This window comes from Thermobia domestica, chromosome 16 (assembly GCF_964235325.1).
Source record: "Thermobia domestica chromosome 16, izTheDome1.hap1.1, whole genome shotgun sequence".
In the NCBI taxonomy this organism is placed as follows: domain Eukaryota; kingdom Metazoa; phylum Arthropoda; class Insecta; order Zygentoma; family Lepismatidae; genus Thermobia; species Thermobia domestica.
Window position 1 is genome coordinate 37,608,689 of NC_137469.1, and position 15,123 is coordinate 37,623,811.

Below are 15,123 nucleotides of genomic sequence, written 5' to 3' on the forward strand. Positions count from 1 at the left end.
AACCGTTCGAATATAAAATTTATGGCCAGTAAGGGAATCGAACCCATGCTCTTCGTGTTATTAACACGACGCTCTAACCAGCTGAGCTAACCGGCCTAATTGCCAGTTAAAATTTATTTTTGTTTTCGTATGAAAATTGCTTGATTGGTCATAATTAACATCTACTTTACGCTTTGATGAGCTCAACTAAATACTATATCATCTTCACGATTAGTCATTCATTGGTATATAGCAGAAATAGTTTTTATATTATTCAACGAATCAATATTCGTATTTTTTAAATTAAAAAAAGGAAGTATACATCGCCCGGACAGGGACTTAAACCCTGGACCGTTAGGTTAAAAGCCTAACGCTCTACCGAATGAGCTATTCGGGCTGACACACTCTTTTCGGGATAGATAATTTCGGTGCGATGTCGTTTCTGAGTATGTAGTACAGTCGGGTGGAAAAGTTAGGGACAAAAGTGAGATTTGTATGATTTATCACTCGGAAAGTGGCATAGATTGGTGAAACTTTGAACCATACAGAGAATGTAGCTTTGCAGTATAATACCAGGTATGATCTCAATAACAATAAAGAAACATGTGATTACAAGAACAAACATGACACTTTTAAACGTATACAATAAGTAATACCGAAGGCACTTGGTGTGCCCCTGACATCAGTTGTTAAATAATTTTTAAAACGGTGTGTGATCAGCACGGACAGTAATACAAGCTCTGCAACGTGCTTCCATGCTGTTCACAAAGTGATATGGAGTTCCATTCGTTCACCAGCACTATTGATAATTGCTGGATGGCCATTGGTGTATCTGAACGTGCTGCGACCCCTCATTCAACTCACCGACTGCAAATGGTGCCACCGATGTGTGTGGGTTATCGAATTACAATTCAATGGCAGTGGACAGTCTTTTGATGGAACACCCCTCGAATTTTCCTTTTTTTCTTTTTCTTTCTTTTTAGAATTTTCGTGTATTCCTATGTTATGCAAGTAAAACGAATTCGTTTCCATAAACTCGGTGAATAGTAACAATGTTTACTCAATTTGTACTGTACAATATATTGCTATAGTGAGCCTCTGGCTATTTATAACAAAAAGTACCAATAAATTATATTAAATTAAAGTTATTACTCCCAAAGTATCTTATTCGTAAGTATGAAGTCTTATAGGTTGACTATATCATTCATCTGTCTGTCTAAATATATCAGAGCTAAAACGGCAACATACCGAGATATGTCTTGTTGGAATCACTTCAGCGTCCCAAGAATAAGTTTCATTTATTCCTTTAACCCTCTGGTAAAACTAAAAATGATAGAAATTAAGTTACTTCCGATTTCAACGTTGATCAATATAGAGCAGAAACGATAACAGATAGTGAGACTGTTCCCAAGAATGGATTCTCTTTCTTTCGTTAAACCCTTGCGTTCTAGTGACATCCACGTGAATGTCAGGAAATACTCCGTTACAAAATACCAGTGACACCGATGGGCATATTATGAAACCATATCTTTTATTAAGGATAGAATTAATCCTGCAGATGGTGAAGTACGGTATTTGAGTGGATGCAAGGCACGAGTTAATTCAACTATTTCTCCTTAGGTGACAGCACCTTACAGACAAAGAAATGTTTTGTCTCAGTGGATGGCTGGTCTAAGGGAGCATTCAATTACGACACACATGCGTTTTGACGATAAACAATTGGCAACTTCAAGACAGGAAGAAAGGTGTAAAAAGTCTTTAATCTCCAGTCAGTACTGCCAACCTGAAGCAACATAAAATCCCTTCAGAACATCAAAATTTCTGTTTTTCAATTCAAGTGTTCCACAATGTAAATATTTTCTTTTATCAATAATTTGAATGCTCTCCGTGTGCGTACACAATAACTATACCCTATATAACGGTTTAGACAGTCGTTTAACATCAATTGAGAACCTGGTATTACAGAACGCACAAACGAAAATGACACCTGAAACGCAAGGGATTAAAACTCTATTCAAACCGGAAGTAATAGATATTAAGAATTTCCTGTTTTAGTGTTGATCGCCATGAAGCAAAAAGTGATAGATACCGAATAGCAATTTTCGGCAATTAAAAGTTTGAAAAGTATATTCTATTTACGACTTCATTCCTCAAGTGCAGCCGGAAGTTCTATGAACCAGTATCATTTTCTGGTTTGAATATTTGTCTTCGTATAACGAAAATGCTAGAATAGAAAAGATGGCTACTGAATATGATTTCAACGTCCCAAGAGTAAGTTCAATCTCTGATCTTGCTGCTGTATTACGAATAGAAGTTATAAATAGATCTACTACGAATTGAGTTCGCGTAAGTCTCTAGTCTATTGCAGTGTCATAATGCTTCTTCGATCACAAAATTAACAATAATATCTGTTCTAGATTTGTTAGATCCGTTTAAATCCCATTCTGTACTATCTTTAAAATCATTAACTTCATATTGGCATAAAGATTCATTTCGTCACTCAGTCATAGTTACTTTTGTTATAAACGATGGCCCGAATAAAGAATCGAACCCTAGTTCGTTAGGTTAAAATATAATTACTATCGTGCTTCCTTTTTCTTCTTTTAATAATCGCAACCTGAACCCTTGTTTCTGAGGTCTTGTAAGTAAATCTTATTTACTTTTCTCTTAATTATTCAATCAATGTTGCCCATCAATTGAATTTGAATTGATTTGTGATTTGCGTCCCCTTCACCAGCAAGGCTATAACAGACGTGGACCTACACCTTAAGATGGAATCCGAACCGCATTAGCTCCTGCCGAGAATCAAACCCATCTCATACGCCAAAGACACGTAGGTTATCCACACAGCCACTAGGAAATTCAGTATTGCCCACGAAACGAGAAGTGTTTCCTCATCTCGTTATTTTATTTACAATTCTTGTCTCGTCTCTATTCTAACAAAACTTATCTCGTATATTTTTTGTAAATTTATTACTATTATTGTTATACGAAATTTTATCTAAAGGTGATCAGAACGCTTCCCCGTCACGTCACAAAATGTCCCCGAACGGTGTGATATAACAGCTGGAGTACACTGTGTAATGTCTTGCGTATCGTTCAGCACTAATAAAGGCTCTTAATTGTGTTCCTACAATCTCACTATCAGTTTCATACTATCAATCATGTAATACTAAAACAGTGTAGAGATCTTAAACATGGGTAAACTAGTGTTGCGAGAATTGTCTGGTTTCAAATTTGAAAATGCACTTTTCGTCTCGAGAGGATACGATTTCTCGTGAAAGAAGGACTCTAAATGTTACAATTTCGTCTTGTAATGTAACATTTTCTGTTTGTTTTGGTATGGTGCATAGCCGCGAAATATTCCCATTTGCATGCAGCATCCAGAAAAGCAAGCTACACTCACGACAAACGTATCAAACCGTTCGAATATAAAATTTATGGCCAGTAAGGGAATCGAACCCATGCTCTTCGTGTTATTAACACGACGCTCTAACCAGCTGAGCTAACCGGCCTAATTGCCAGTTAAAATTTATTTTTGTTTTCGTAGGAAAATTGCTTGATTGGTCATAATTAACATCTACTTTACGCTTTGATGAGCTCAACTAAATACTATATCATCTTCACGATTAATCATTAATTGGTATATAGCAGAAATAGTGTTTATATTATTCAACGAATCAATATTCGTATTTTTTAAATTAAAAAAAGGAAGTATACATCGCCCGGACAGGGACTTAAACCCTGGACCGTTAGGTTAAAAGCCTAACGCTCTACCGACTGAGCTATCCGGGCTGACACACTTTTTTCGGGATAGATAATTTCGGTGCGATGTCGTTTCTGAGCATGTAGTACAGTCGGGTGGAAAAGTTAGGGACAAAAGTGAGATTTGTATGATTTATCACTCGGAAAGTGGGATAGATTGGTGAAACTTTGAACCATACAGAGAATGTAGCTTTGCAGTATAATACCAGGTATGATCTCAATAACAATAAAGAAACATGTGATTACAAGAACAAACATGACACTTTTAAACGTATACAATAAGTAATACCGAAGGCACTTGGTGTGCCCCTGACATCAGTAGTTAAATAATTTTTAAAACGGTGTGTGATCAGCACGGACAGTAATACAAGCTCTGCAACGTGCTTCCATGCTGTTCACAAAGTGATATGGAGTTCCATTCGTTCACCAGCACTATTGATAATTGCTGGATGGCCATTGGTGTATATGAACGTGCTGCGACCCCTCATTCAACTCACCGACTGCAAATGGTGCCACCGATGTGTGTGGGTTATCGAATTACAATTCAATGGCAGTGGACAGTCTTTTGATGGAACACCCCTCGAATTTTCCTTTTTTTCTTTTTCTTTCTTTTTAGAATTTTCGTGTATTCCTATGTTATGCAAGTAAAACGAATTCGTTTCCATAAACTCGGTGAATAGTAACAGTGTTTACTCAATTTGTACCGTACAATATATTGCTATAGTGAGCCTCTGGCTATTTATAACAAAAAGTACCAATAAATTATATTAAATTAAAGTTATTACTCCCAAAGTATCTTATTCGTAAGTATGAAGTCTTATAGGTTGACTATATCATTCATCTGTCTGTCTAAATATATCAGAGCTAAAACGGTAACATACCGAGATATGTCTTGTTGGAATCACTTCAGCGTCCCAAGAATAAGTTTCATTTATTCCTTTAACCCTCTGGTAAAACTAAAAATGATAGAAATTAAGTTACTTCCGATTTCAACGTTGATCAATATAGAGCAGAAACGATAACAGATAGTGAGACTGTTCCCAAGAATGGATTCTCTTTCTTTCGTTAAACTCTTGCGTTCTAGTGACATCCACGTGAATGTCAGGAAATACTCCGTTACAAAATACCAGTGACACCGATGGGCATATCATGAAAACATATCTTTTATTAAGGATAGAATTAATCCTGCAGATGGTGAAGTACGGTATTTGAGTGGATGCAAGGCACGAGTTAATTCAACTATTTCTCCTTAGGTGACAGCACCTTACAGACAAAAAAATGTTTTGTCTCAGTGGATGGCTGGTCTAAGGGAGCATTCAATTACGACACACATGCGTTTTGACGATAAACAATTGGCAACTTCAAGACAGGAAGAAAGGTGTAAAAAGTCTTTAATCTCCAGTCAGTACTGCCAACCTGAAGCAACATAAAATCCCTTCAGAACATCAAAATTTCTGTTTTTCAATTCAAGTGTTCCACAATGTAAATATTTTCTTTTATCAATAATTTGAATGCTCTCCGTGTGCGTACACAATAACTATACCCTATATAACGGTTTAGACAGTCGTTTAACATCAATTGAGAACCTGGTATTACAGAACGCACAAAGGAAAATGACACCTGAAACGCAAGGGATTAAAACTCTATTCAAACCGGAAGTAATAGATATTAAGAATTTCCTGTTTTAGTGTTGATCGCCATGAAGCAAAAAGTGATAGATACCGAATAGCAATTTTCGGCAATTAAAAGTTTGAAAAGTATATTCTATTTACGACTTCATTCCTCAAGTGCAGCCGGAAGTTCTATGAACCAGTATCATTTTCTGGTTTGAATATTTGTCTTCGTATAACGAAAATGCTAGAATAGAAAAGATGGCTACTGAATATGATTTCAACGTCCCAAGAGTAAGTTCAATCTCTGATCTTGCTGCTGTATTACGAATAGAAGTTATAAATAGATCTACTACGAATTGAGTTCGCGTAAGTCTCTAGTCTATTGCAGTGTCATAATGCTTCTTCGATCACAAAATTAACAATAATATCTGTTCTAGATTTGTTAGATCCGTTTAAATCCCATTCTGTACTATCTTTAAAATCATTAACTTCATATTGGCATAAAGATTCATTTCGTCACTCAGTCATAGTTACTTTTGTTATAAACGATGGCCCGAATAAAGAATCGAACCCTAGTTCGTTAGGTTAAAATATAATTACTATCGTGCTTCCTTTTTCTTCTTTTAATAATTGCAACCTGAACACTTGTCTCTGAGGTCTTGTAAGTGAATCTTATTTACTTTTCTCTTAATTATTCAATCAATGTTGCCCATCAATTGAATTTGAATTGATTTGTGATTTGCGTCCCCTTCACCAGCAAGGCTATAACAGACGTGGACCTACACCTTAAGATGGAATCCGAACCGCATTAGCTCCTGCCGAGAATCAAACCCATCTCATACGCCAAAGACGCGTAGGTTATCCACACAGCCACTAGGAAATTCAGTATTGCCCACGAAACGAGAAGTGTTTCCTCATCTCGTTATTTTATTTACAATTCTTGTCTCGTCTCTATTCTAACAAAACTTATCTCGTATATTTTTGTAAATTTATTACTATTATTGTTATACGAAATTTTATTTAAAGGTGATCAGAACGCTTCCCCGTCACGTCACAAAATGTCCCCGAACGGTGTGATATAACAGCTGGAGTACACTGTGTAATGTCTTGCGTATCGTTCAGCACTAATAAATGCTCTTAATTGTGTTCCTACAATCTCACTATCAGTTTCATACTATCAATCATGTAATACTAAAACAGTGTAGAGATCTTAAACATGGGTAAACTAGTGTTGCGAGAATTGTCTTGTTTCAAATTTGAAAATGCACTTTTCGTCTCGAGAGGATACGATTTCTCGTGAAAGAAGGACTCTAAATGTTACAATTTCGTCTTGTAATGTAACATTTTCTGTTTGTTTTGGTATGGTGCATAGCCGCGAAATATTCCCATTTGCACGTAGCATCCAGCAAAGCAAGCTAGATTCACGACAAACGTATCAAACCGTTCGATTATAAAATTTATGGCCAGTAAGGGGATCGAACCCATGACCTTCGCGTTATTAGCACGACGTTCTAACCAACTGAGCTAACCGGCCTGATTGCCAGTTAAAATTTATTTTCGTTTTCGTAGAAAAGTTGCTTGATTGGTCATAATTAACATCTACTTCACGCTTTGATGAGCTCAACTAAATACTATATCATCTTCACGATTAGTCATTAATTGGTATATAGCAGAAATAGTTTTTATATTATTCAACGAATCAATATTCGTATTTTTTAAATTAAAAAAAGGAAGTATACATCGCCCGGACAGGGACTTGAACCCTGGACCGTTAGGTTAAAAGCCTAACGCTCTACCGACTGAGCTATCCGGGCTGACACACTCTTTTCGGGATAGATAATTTCGGTGCGATGTCGTTTCTGAGTATGTAGTACAGTCGGTTGGAAAAGTTAGGGACAAAAGTGAGATTTGTATGATTTATCACTCGGAAAGTGGCATAGATTGGAGAAACTTTGAACCATACAGAGAATGTAGCTTTGCAGTATAATACCAGGTATGATCTCAATAACAATAAAGAAACATGTGATTACAAGAACAAACATGACACTTTTAAACGTATACAATAAGTAATACCGAAGGCACTTGGTGTGCCCCTGACATCAGTAGTTAAATAATTTTTAAAACGGTGTGTGATCAGCACGGACAGTAATACAAGCTCTGCAACGTGCTTCCATGCTGTTCACAAAGTGATATGGAGTTCCATTCGTTCACCAGCACTATTGATAATTGCTGGATGACCATTGGTGTATATGAACGTGCTGCGACCCCTCATTCAACTCACCGACTGCAAATGGTGCCACCGATGTGTGTGGGTTATCGAATTACAATTCAATGGCAGTGGACAGTCTTTTGATGGAACACCCCTCGAATTTTCCTTTTTTTTCTTTTTCTTTCTTTTTAGAATTTTCGTGTATTCCTATGTTATGCAAGTAAAACGAATTCGTTTCCATAAATTCGGTGAATAGTAACAATGTTTACTCAATTTGTACCGTACAATATATTGCTATAGTGAGCCTCTGGCTATTTATAACAAAAAGTACCAATAAATTATATTAAATTAAAGTTATTACTCCCAAAGTATCTTATTCGTAAGTATGAAGTCTTATAGGTTGACTATATCATTCATCTGTCTGTCTAAATATATCAGAGCTAAAACGGCAACATACCGAGATATGTCTTGTTGGAATCACTTCAGCGTCCCAAGAATAAGTTTCATTTATTCCTTTAACCCTCTGGTAAAACTAAAAATGATAGAAATTAAGTTACTTCCGATTTCAACGTTGATCAATATAGAGCAGAAACGATAGCAGATAGTGAGACTGTTCCCAAGAATGGATTCTCTTTCTTTCGTTAAACCCTTGCGTTCTAGTGACATCCACGTGAATGTCAGGAAATACTCCGTTACAAAATGCCAGTGACATCGATGGGCATATTATGAAACCATATCTTTTATTAAGGATAGAATTAATCCTGCAGATGGTGAAGTACGGTATTTGAGTGGATGCAAGGCACGAGTTAATTCAACTATTTCTCCTTAGGTGACAGCACCTTACAGACAAAGAAATGTTTTGTCTCAGTGGATGGCTGGTCTAAGGGAGCATTCAATTACGACACACATGCGTTTTGACGATAAACAATTGGCAACTTCAAGACAGGAAGAAAGGTGTAAAAAGTCTTTAATCTCCAGTCAGTACTGCCAACCTGAAGCAACATAAAATCCCTTCAGAACATCAAAATTTCTGTTTTTCAATTCAAGTGTTCCACAATGTAAATATTTTCTTTTATCAATAATTTGAATGCTCTCCGTGTGCGTACACAATAACTATACCCTATATAACGGTTTAGACAGTCGTTTAACATCAAATGAGAACCTGGTATTACAGAACGCACAAAGGAAAATGACACCTGAAACGCAAGGAATTAAAACTCTATTCAAACCGGAAGTAATAGATATTAAGAATTTCCTGTTTTAGTGTTGATCGCCATGAAGCAAAAAGTGATAGATACCGAATAGCAATTTTCGGCAATTAAAAGTTTGAAAAGTATATTCTATTTACGACTTCATTCCTCAAGTGCAGCCGGAAGTTCTATGAACCAGTATCATTTTCTGGTTTGAATATTTGTCTTCGTATAACGAAAATGCTAGAATAGAAAAGATGGCTACTGAATATGATTTCAACGTCCCAAGAGTAAGTTTAATCTCTGATCTTGCTGCTGTATTACGAATAGAAGTTATAAATAGATCTACTACGAATTGAGTTCGCGTAAGTCTCTAGTCTATTGCAGTGTCATAATGCTTCTTCGATCACAAAATTAACAATAATATCTGTTCTAGATTTGTTAGATCCGTTTAAATCCCATTCTGTACTATCTTTAAAATCATTAACTTCATATTGGCATAAAGATTCATTTCGTCACTCAGTCATAGTTACTTTTGTTATAAACGATGGCCCGAATAAAGAATCGAACCCTAGTTCGTTAGGTTAAAATATAATTACTATCGTGCTTCCTTTTTCTTCTTTTAATAATCGCAACCTGAACCCTTGTCTCTGAGGTCTTGTAAGTAAATCTTATTTACTTTTCTCTTAATTATTCAATCAATGTTGCCCATCAATTGAATTTGAATTGATTTGTGATTTGCGTCCCCTTCACAAGCAAGGCTATAACAGACGTGGACCTACACCTTAAGATGGAATCCGAACCGCATTAGCTCCTGCCGAGAATCAAACCCATCTCATACGCCAAAGACACGTAGGTTATCCACACAGCCACTAGGAAATTCAGTATTGCCCACGAAACGAGAAGTGTTTCCTCATCTCGTTATTTTATTTACAATTCTTGTCTCGTCTCTATTCTAACAAAACTTATCTCGTATATTTTTGTAAATTTATTACTATTATTGTTATACGAAATTTTATCTAAAGGTGATCAGAACGCTTCCCCGTCACGTCACAAAATGTCCCCGAACGGTGTGATATAACAGCTGGAGTACACTGTGTAATGTCTTGCGTATCGTTCAGCACTTAATTGTGTTCCTACAATCTCACTATCAGTTTCATACTATCAATCATGTAATACTAAAACAGTGTAGAGATCTAAGACATGGGTAAACTAGTGTTGCGAGAATTGTCTTGTTTCAAATTTGAAAATGCACCTTTCGTCTCGAGAGGATACGATTTCTCGTGAAAGAAGGACTCTAAATGTTACTATTTCGTCTTGTAATGTAACATTTTCTGTTTGTTTTGGTATGATGCATAGCCGCGAAATATTCCCATTTGCACGTAGCACCCAGTAAAGTAAGCTAGACTGACGACAAACGTATCAAACCGTTCGATTATAAAATTTATGGTCAGTGAGGGGATCGAACCCACGACCTTCGCGTTATTAGCACGACGCTCTAACCAACTGAGCTAACCGGCCTAATTGCCAGTTAAAATTTATTTTCGTTTTCGTAGAAAAAATTTCTTGGTTGGTCATAATTAACATCTACTTTACGCTTTGATGAGCTCAACTATATACCATATCATCTACACGATTAATCATTCATTGGTATATAGCAGAAATAGTTTTTATATTATTCAACGAATCAATATTCGTATTTTTTAAATTAAAAAAGGAAGTATACATCGCCCGAACAGGGACTTGAACCCTGGACCTTTTTTTATTATTACTTATTTTTGTTACATAGTAATATACATATGAAATACAATAGTAATACAACAGCAGTACATGGGATTAATATGAAATGAATTACATTATGAACATGACATTAACATAAAGAAAGAGAAAGTGTATACTGGAACGGAATCGTACACAGATATCGGGAAAAGTCCGAAAGACAATATTCACAAAAACAGTTCACCAAAGGTAGTAGTGGTTGTCATTGAGTTTGGAAATTCATATATATTCAGAAAGTGCTATGTCCAGGTAGTTTTCAAATAGCTGTTTCTTTCTAGCTGGAGGATTGTGTCTGTATTGTGTACACAAGAAATCTTGATAGTCGATCCTGTAGCATGGCTTGGAGGTGTGTAATATATATTCAATCGTATTAGCTGTTAGCCATGTAATTGAATTATGTTTGGTTGTTGGATAGAATTTATAGTCCGGTAGAATGAATATTCGAACTGTGGTAAGAGTAGGAACTGTACGACAGATTTTGCTGATTACTGTTTGAAATTTAAACCATATTCCTGCTGCAAACCCACATTTAGTTAATCGATGCACAAGATCATCTTCAGTACCACACTTGTCACAACGAGGACTATCACTGAACTTGAGACGATGCTTTTTAGCGTTCGTGGGAAGAAGCTCATTAACAACAGTATACCACGTCGATTGAACATATCGTGGAAGATGAGCGGCAAAAATATTTCGCCAAATCTGAGACCAGTTGCTATTCGGATGTTTCAATTCCAGACGAGGAGGCTCAAGGGTCAATTTGTTGAGGAGCAATAGATAATGACACTTCACCGAAGTTATTGATGCGTGTTGCTCAGCAGTCATATAAAGATAATCAGCAACCACTTCTCTGAAATACCAATAGCAGCGAGGGATTGTAGTAATATTTAGAGGCAAGGTCATACTTGTACGCTCAATACAATCAGCTAAGATGCTATGGCTGGTCCAATTTGCATTGTGTTGAATATTTTGAAAACAGCGAAACTGAAATAAATTCCATTGCTTTACAGCCAATATGTACAAGCCCTAAGCCACCTTGTCCGGTTGGTAGGCAGGTATATGGATATTTGACCCGGAAGATATGACCGTGGCAAAGAAACCAATTGCCAACACTGGTAAAACGTTTAATAATATGAGAGAGTATAGGAAGGATCTGTGCTAGAAACCATATTTTGGAAAATGCAAAGATATTGAGAAAACATACTCTGGACTGTAAGCTTAGCTGACGGGATCTGTGAAGTTGGAGAATATGTCGCACAGTATTAACTAACTTGTTATAATTGAGTAGTATGGTATCAGCAAGGGCAGGCGTAAAAGTTATCCCAAGAATTTTCAGTTGGTCGACTACTTGTAATTGTGTGTCGTAAGAGTTGTGTACAAGTGGCAGTACTTTAGTCTTCGCGCGATTTACCAGAGTGCCGGATAGATTCACATAGTCTCCAAGGCATGTTTCCACAGAATGAAGATCCTCTTGGTCACGTAGAAATACCGTTACATCATCCGCATAACTACAAATTTTGAGTCTATTGTTGTAAAGAGGAATCCCTTGAATATTTGCGGCAATGTGACTTAGTAAGGGACTCAGGGAAGTGATGAAAAGTGTCATGCTCAGCGGACAGCCTTGTCGGACACTACGGTTGATTTTTATAGGATCACTCAGAAAGCCATTTATTTTGAGCTTTGATTGTGCTTCGTCATATAATACACGGATCCATCGTATGAAGGTCTCCTCTACGCCGAACATTTGTAGAAGAGTCCATAAATAGGCATGGTTGACTCTGTCGAATGCCTGATGAAAGTCAATTGATAAAATCGCAGGAGTGCTTGGTGAATCTTGGCAACTGACAATGAAATCTCGAATCGTTTGCAGAAGATGGTAGATTTTCCTATCTCCGACACTTGCAAATTGATGCGGTCCAGCCAACGATACCAAATACGGTTGGAGTCTATTGTTCAAGCAGCGGGAATTTTGTAATCAGAATTCATTAGGGTAATGGGTCTATAATCAGTGACCAAACTTGCAGAACTTTTTTTGGGAATAAGTACTGTTACTCCTGGAGATTTATAACTGTGCACAGGCGCAGCACTGAAATATTCATTAACTAAGGCTGTTAAAGTGTCTCCTATCAAAGGGAAGAAGCGTTGGTACCATTCCGCTGGAAGTCCATCAAGACCAGGAGATTTGTTACTACGTGCGTTCATTACAGCAGATTCTACCTCCTCTTTCGTAATTGGGGTTTCCATGTTTCTAGCGGAATCATAATCGACCACTGGAGAGAGGTTCTTTAGGATCTGATGGTCGGTGTTTGCATCACCGCGTTCGCCAAAGAGGTTATTATAAGAGGAATAAAATGCTTTTTTGATTTCAGGGAAGGAAGAAAAGATATTCCCATCCTTATCTTGAATACGAGTTACCAATTGACTCGCACCACGCTTGTATTCCTGTATAACATGATAGAGTGATGGTTCTTCCTCGAGATCGAATATGGGAGATTTACTTCGAATAAGTACACCTTTCATTTTGTGTCTATTCATGGTTAAAAGCTTTGCTTTAAATTTATTAACAGTAGGTAAGAAAGTACGATCAGAAATCGCAGAATGTTGAGCGTCACACAAACATCTGTAGAAAAAATTATACAGGGCTCGATTATCTCGACTTTTCTCCGAAGAATACCATCTGGAGAAACTAGAAACGCGAGGTTTCAAATATTGATGCCACCATTCGCTGAGAGTTCGGAAATGTCGTTGTTATGTCACCCAATATTGCCATTTAGCTGCAAATTCTTCACAGAAAGAGGTGTCAGAAAGAAAGGAAGTGTTGAAATGCCAATAGCCTCTACCACGTTCAATTTTAGCGTCAGGAATTTTCAAGGATATGGCATAAGCTTGATGATGAGAAAAGATGGTAGGTGTAACTTCTACGTCTAGTATCTTTTTTTGCAAGAACGGAAGACAAATAGATGCGGTCAATTCTCGAAGCGGAGTTGTTCCGTATGTAAGTATATCCACGTTCATTTGGACGTTTCAATGACCAACTGTCTTGTAAATGAAATCCTGTAACCAATTCATGTAAGGTAGGACAATAGTTAAAACCAGGAGTTCGGTCTTCAGGATGGATGACGGAATTGAAGTCTCCAGCTATTAAAAAATGTTCTGTATTTGGGGATAAAGTAGACGGAACATCATGCGCATAAAAATCATTCCTTTCTAAACGTTGCTGTGCTCCTGACGGTGAGTACAGATTTACGACCTGTATAGTTCCTAGTGTGCCAGTTATTATTCTCCCGGTTGGGTGAATTTCTCCAGGTGTAAAGTTTACATCATTGTTAACCACTATTGCAGTACCTGTGCCGTTTGCGGTATAGTTATTGTATACTGTATAAGCTGTTCCAAAATTGAGCTGTTCTAAACCAACTTCCTGTAAGAGTGCGATATCTATGTGCGACTGTACAAGAAAATCACGTAAGGAAAATTGTTTCATAGGTGTCTGCAAGTTGTTAATATTGATGGTGGCTATCGTGACAGACATGAAAATTATGAAGAGAAACACTGTATAAAAATGTAGGTTTTTCTGTAAGTACACTATATTTGACACAGGATATTGGAGTCGATAACAGGCCCGATGCTTAACTGAATTATCCTAGAAATTCCACTAATGGTGAGAATGGAAATGTCATGTAACTCAATGTTGACAAAGAAATCGTCGGTATTGTCTTATTAATGTACAGATTAGACAAAAAAAAAAAAAAAAACAGACACAAATTGAAAATTTGATCCACTATTGCAATGTTGTAGTACTTACTTATTGTCAGAAGAACGTATGGAAACGATATCTTCACACAGATGTTCAGTTCTTTGAGACAGGACTTTACTCAATTCTTGTCGTTTCGTACGTTTCCGTTTAGCACGATCAGGGGAACTGGATGCACATCTTACACTTTCTCGCTGAGAGGAGTACTCTTGCCTTTGATCATCTGCTGGAATACTTAGAGCAGGGGAAGATTTAGGTGAAACACTAAGATTTCCCAAGGGTGGTTGAATGGGGCTCACATTTGCGTCGGTAATCATAGTAATGGAAGCATCAGGTGAGAAAGAGGGAAGAGATTCGGCCATATTGGAAGCAATTTCCATTGGGGAGACAGTTGAGGTGGGAGGTTGGTGCAGTGTATCTGGGAACTCAGTTGGTTGTATTATCTGTCAGGAAAGTAAATGTACACCTATTTTTCGAGTCTGGCATTTTTGCGCTCCATCCGTGGAGAGTATGAGAATTAAATCAATCAAATATTTACTGAGGGGCAAAAAGAAAAGTTTAATCTGAATAAGACATTGCAGAGGGGCACAAGCTCTGAATACGAATAGTGCATAGTGTAAATAAAGGACGACACCGAAAGAGAAAGCCAGAAACAGCTCTTAAACTTAGAAAAAAGAGTAAAAATTTTCGAAGTGGGAACATAAAACACAAATACAACAAATACACCAACAACTCAACGTTCACCATGCCATGATCTTGGTGTAGTGGTTAAGGTGCTGGCTTACAAATGCAAAGGTCGTCTGTTCGAATCCCCGTGAAGGATATTTTTAAAATTTT

At 37.1% G+C, this 15,123-nt stretch overlaps 7 non-coding genes across 7 annotated transcripts; all 7 read right to left on the reverse strand.

The window, feature by feature from the left end:
- Window positions 1-22: 22 nt before the first annotated feature.
- Window positions 23-96, reverse strand: TRNAI-AAU (transfer RNA isoleucine (anticodon AAU)). The gene has a single exon. It is a non-coding gene; the product is annotated as a tRNA-Ile (tRNA).
- Window positions 97-303: 207 nt separating this feature from the next.
- TRNAK-UUU (transfer RNA lysine (anticodon UUU)) lies at window positions 304-376 on the reverse strand. Its single transcript has one exon. It is a non-coding gene; the product is annotated as a tRNA-Lys (tRNA).
- A 3,044-nt stretch (window positions 377-3,420) lies between these two features.
- Window positions 3,421-3,494, reverse strand: TRNAI-AAU (transfer RNA isoleucine (anticodon AAU)). The gene has a single exon. It is a non-coding gene; the product is annotated as a tRNA-Ile (tRNA).
- Window positions 3,495-3,701: 207 nt separating this feature from the next.
- Window positions 3,702-3,774, reverse strand: TRNAK-UUU (transfer RNA lysine (anticodon UUU)). The gene has a single exon. It is a non-coding gene; the product is annotated as a tRNA-Lys (tRNA).
- Window positions 3,775-6,817: 3,043 nt separating this feature from the next.
- TRNAI-AAU (transfer RNA isoleucine (anticodon AAU)) lies at window positions 6,818-6,891 on the reverse strand. Its single transcript has one exon. It is a non-coding gene; the product is annotated as a tRNA-Ile (tRNA).
- A 207-nt stretch (window positions 6,892-7,098) lies between these two features.
- Window positions 7,099-7,171, reverse strand: TRNAK-UUU (transfer RNA lysine (anticodon UUU)). Its single transcript has one exon. It is a non-coding gene; the product is annotated as a tRNA-Lys (tRNA).
- Window positions 7,172-10,203: 3,032 nt separating this feature from the next.
- On the reverse strand, window positions 10,204-10,277 carry TRNAI-AAU (transfer RNA isoleucine (anticodon AAU)). The gene has a single exon. It is a non-coding gene; the product is annotated as a tRNA-Ile (tRNA).
- Between the last annotated feature and the right edge of the window lie 4,846 nt (window positions 10,278-15,123).